At 39.6% G+C, this 5,089-nt stretch overlaps 1 long non-coding RNA gene across 1 annotated transcript; it reads left to right on the top strand.

Moving 5' to 3' along the window:
* Positions 1-2,218: 2,218 nt before the first annotated feature.
* On the top strand, positions 2,219-3,779 carry LOC118348062. Its single transcript, XR_004801199.1, has 3 exons — positions 2,219-2,410; positions 2,509-2,638; positions 3,719-3,779. It is a non-coding gene; the product is annotated as an uncharacterized LOC118348062 (long non-coding RNA).
* The last annotated feature ends 1,310 nt before the right edge of the window (positions 3,780-5,089 follow it).

A 5,089-nucleotide genomic window follows, 5' to 3' on the forward strand; every position in this document is an offset into this window, starting at 1 on the left:
CCGCAAAAGTCATAATTGATCTGCTCCAAAATACAGTACAAAATAATTACATTTGTTTGCCGAGAAAATGAGGAAATATAAACATAATGATACTCATTATTTTTAGTGTAAAACGATGGAAATTAATAAAAGGACACATATTATTCCTTACTTTTTTTTCCCTTTTTCTGTTTATAGAAACCAAAGAAACATGATTAGTGCAAGAAATTAAACAGACCTACCAAGAGAACCCGATATTGCATAAGTCATGACAAGGGTTTGTCGTGGTGACAAACTGGTTGTATACTTGAGGTGTTTGAGAATCGTAGAAAGTCTGAGAGTGCGATTGGGTGATAGGCCAGGAAGCAGATGTGTTGAATTCAAGTTGTTGATCCTGTTGGAGTAGAGATTATTGGTCAAAAGTGTGGTAATAGAGAAGTCGCCATGGATGGATGCTCAAAGTATAAGCAGAAACTCCGCCCAAGGACTCTGGTTGAAGTAGAGATTACTGGACAGCTTCGTGATCGTTGAGCCGTAAGAAAAAATGATAGATGCAACCGCCTGGTGCAACCGACTTGTCCAAGCCACCTGTTTCATTTTCCCCTTCCCCTCCCTCTCCCTCTCCCTCCCTCCATCTCCATCTTCATAGGAGCTTTCCCTCTCCCTCAAAGAAACTAATCATTCCGTTTGTTACGGGTCAGGCCCCGTAATTGGGACTGCTAGCCACTGATGAGTGAAACATGATGCTCTCATGGTTATTAGACCTAGCTATAGGTCCACAGCATTAAATTCTTATTTCTTTAGTTGAATTAGTTAATTGCAAATAACCAATCTGATACCAAATGTTGTTGGTCTACAGATTATCGTGTGGAGTTGTTGGGTCGTGTCTTCAATTTTGGTCTGTTATTTAATTCCAAATATTTCGGCAGCATGTGCTAGTCAGTCATTTAATTCCCTGTAAGTAGGCAATTATTTTGCCAAGTTAGTAAAATCATTTGTCTATAAATATTGTTTGCATCAATGAAAAAGACAAATTATTCAAGCCAACTAATATCTCTGGAGAGTGATCTTCTCGAACAGATCAATTCATTCATATCCATTCCATTAATATCTTATTTTTTATCCTAACATTGGTATCAAGAGCCGGTGCATCCACGGCTGAGGGTAATGTCAGTACTCGTTATTCCCAGTTAGCCGACTCATTAGCCACTTTAAAGCAGGTTCAGGAGACGCATGAAAAACAGCAAGCACACCTGCAACAAACTGTGGAAGGATTAGCACAACAAGTGAAAGTAATGGCTTCTAATTTAGAACTATTTTTGAAGCATGAAGGCAAGAAAGTGGATGCTCCCTTTGAATCCTCTATTTGAAGATACCAGTGGCATTCAAACCAAAACAATTCACTTGGAGTTTCCCACGTTTGATGGAGCTGACCTTAAAAGTTGGTTGTATCGAGCCAATCAGTTTTTTAAATACCATCAACCACACCCAAAGCACCGTGTTTTATTAGCTTCCATTCATATGGAAGGCAAAGCATTGACATGGTTCCAGGAACAAGAAGCGGCTGGTGCATTCACAAATTGGGAAGTATTTGAATGTGCCTTGCTTACTCGTTTTGGGCCATCCATTTATGAAGATGCCATGGAAGCCCTCACAAAGCTGAGACAAACAACGACGGTGGAAGCTTACAAGTCCGACTTTGAACATCTTTCTAATCAACTCCATGGATTAGCTGAATCTTACAAACTCAGCTGTTTCTTGGGTGGATTACGGGAAGATAGTCGATATATGGTGCGCATGATGAGGCCAACTTCATTATTGACTGTTTTTGGCATCGTTAAGATGCAAGAAGATAATATGGTAGCACTAAAGAGAATTGTTCACATTCCAACGGGTTCTCCTAAACCCCAATGGGCTCTTCCTGAGCCAACAACCAAGATGTCGGTTCCCATTCAACGTTTATCTCCAGCCCAAATGAAAGAAAGAAGAGACAAATGATTATGCTATAATTGTGATGACAAGTGGGGTCCTGGCCACCGTTGCAAATCAGCTAAACTTTTTATTATGGAATGTGAAGATTCCGATGACAAGGATGCGATTCCAGGCCCTATCAATCTTCCGGAAGTAGGAGGGACAAGTTCAAAGCTTATAAGCCTAGAACCCGATACCAAAGAACCTAAACCAGCAATCTCCATCCATGCTCTTGTTGGTTCTCCAAACCCAAGAACCATGAGGCTTATTGGCTCTATTGGTGGTGTACGAAATGTCGTGTTGATAGACACCGGAAGCACCCACAATTTTGTGGATCCCTCAATTGTAACAAAGGCACAATTACCTCTATGCCATACACCAGGATTGACAGTCAACGTAGCAAATGGCGAAGCTGTCCGCAGCGAAGGACTTACGCAATCAGAAGCTTTTCTGATGCAAGGTATTCACTTTCGTACAGAATTATTTGTCCTCACCTTGAGTGGTTGTGATGTGGTCTTAGGTGTTCAATGGCTGAAAACTCTTGGGCCTATTCTCTAGGATTTTTCAAAGTTATCTATGACCTTTACTTACAAGGGCAGCAAGGTGGCGCTTCAAGGCCTCACTCCTTCTGCATTCTCACTGATGGAAGGTGACGACTACGGGAAGATGATTAAGATGGACAATAGAGGTATGGTGTTACACTTAATTCAGAGTCCTGAATTCCCCACCACTACTACTCAAATTCACCCCAAACTCCAGCCTCTTTTAAACACTTTTCAATCTATTTTTCAGACTCCTACTGGTTTACCACCAACCCGCACTCATGATCACCATATTAATCTCTATGAAGGAACCAAACCAGTTTTCACTAGGCCTTACCATTACCCATATTTTCAAAAAACTGAAATTGAAAAATTAATCACAGAAATGCTCACTATCGGAGTTATTCGACCTAAACAAAGCCATTTGCATCACCTGTTTTATTTTTACGTAAACAAGATGGAAGTTGGAGATTGTGTGTCGATTATAGGGCTCTAAATAAAAAGACTATTAAAGCCAAATTTCCAATTCCTATTGTAGACGAACTACTTGATGAATTATAGGGGGCCACCATTTTTTCCAAACTTGACCTTCGTTCGGGATACCATCAAATCAGAGTTTTTCTTAGTGATGTCCCAAAAACAGCTTTCCACACCCTTGATGGCCATTATGAATTCCTAGTTATGCCATTCGGCTTGACTAGTGCCCCTGCTACCTTTCAAAGTTTAATAAATGAAATTTTTCGCCCCTATCTCCATAAGTTCCTTTTGGTGTTTTTTTAATGATATTCTAGTTTATAGTAAAACTATGGATGAACATATTCATCACTTGAAACTTGTGCTTGAGACTTTGCGGCAAAATTAACTCTATGCTAAACTTCCAAAGTATAGTTTTGGTTACAATGAAATTAATTACCTTGGTCATCTCATTTCCAAAGAAGGTGTGTAGGTCAATCCATCCAAAATAGAGTCTATGCTTAATTGGCCTTTTCCTAGTACTCTATAGTCACTTCGTGGGTTCTTAGGACTTACGGGATATTATCGGAAGTTCATTAAAAATTATGGCATCATAGTAGATCCATTAACAGCCTTACTTCGTAAGAACAATTTCACTTGGTCCGACGAAGCCATAGTCTCATTTTAGGACCTCAAAAGGGCTGTAACATCACCTCCTGTTTTAGTGCTTCCTGATTTTTCTAAACATTTTACAATTCAATGTGATGCATCAGGTTATGGCATTGGAGCAGTTCTCTTACAGCAAGGCAAACCAATTGCTTTAATGAGTCAAGCATTAAAAGGAAAGGCTCTTGCACTTTCCACTTATGAAAATGAATTGATCGCTTTAATCTTGGCAATTAAAAAACGGCAACCCTATGTCTTGGGACAGAAATTTGTAGTTCAAATTGACCAACAAAATCTCAAATATTTGTTGGATCAACTTGTGGGTACTCCCGCTCAACAACGATGGCTCACTAAACTTTTGGGGTATGACTTTAAAGTGCACTACAAGAAGGGCAAAGAAAATTCTATTGCGGATGCATTATCCAAGAAGGATCATGGAGAACTCTCGTCTCTTACACTTCCCTTAGCTTCTTGGTTATCTACTTTACATTCTGAATATGCCACTACTCTTGAACTAATTAATTTGCAGGATCAATTTCGTAAAGGAAACCTCGATACTTCTATTTATTCCATGAATGATGGACTGATTTTTTACAAAAATAGAATTTTTGTTGCTGCACAATCTCCTATGCGAGATATGCTTATGGAACTCATGCACTCCAGCCCTCTTGGAGGACACTCTGGGTTTTACAAGACCTACCATAGATTAAAATCTGAATTTTATTGGAAAGGCATGCGTAGGGACATACGCACCTTCATTCGGGAGTGTGAAAATTGCCAAAGGAATAAATCTGAAAATATTCCTACACCTGGTCTACTTCAACCTCTCACAATTCCTACTAAGGTATGGACGGATATTTCTATGGATTTTATCAAAGGTCTACCTCTATCTCATGGGTGTAGCGTTATTATGGTCATTGTGGATCGACTCTCCAGTCTCCAAGTATGCACATTTCATTGACATATCTCATCCCTATACAACTTCGAAAATAGCTACTATTTTTCTGGAGCACATATTTAAATTACATGGAATTCCTGCATAAATAGTCACAGACCGTGACCCCACTTTTACAAGCCTTTTTTGGAAAGAAATGTTTAAGTTACAGGGAACCACCTTGCAATTCTCTTCCGCTTATCATCCACAATCTGATGACCAAACTGAGATCGTGAATAAAAGTGTGGAACAATATCTATGAAGTTTTTTGGGTGCTAAACCCAGGGATTGGAAAAATTGGTTGGCTTTGGCTGAATGGTGGTACAACACAAACATTCATACTTACACAACGCTAACACCTTTTGAGGTCATCTATGGATACCCACCCCCGAAGCTTCTTCCTTTTTCTCTAGGAACAACGAAACTACAAGCTGTCGAGGACACCTTGCGCTCTACGAATGAGATATTACAATTATTACAGCATATTTCTTCATTCTAGCTTTGCGCAAGCTAGAATGAAGAAATATGCCGATATGAGGATGGA

Source organism: Juglans regia, chromosome 3 (assembly GCF_001411555.2).
Source record: "Juglans regia cultivar Chandler chromosome 3, Walnut 2.0, whole genome shotgun sequence".
Classification (NCBI taxonomy): Eukaryota; Viridiplantae; Streptophyta; class Magnoliopsida; order Fagales; family Juglandaceae; genus Juglans; species Juglans regia.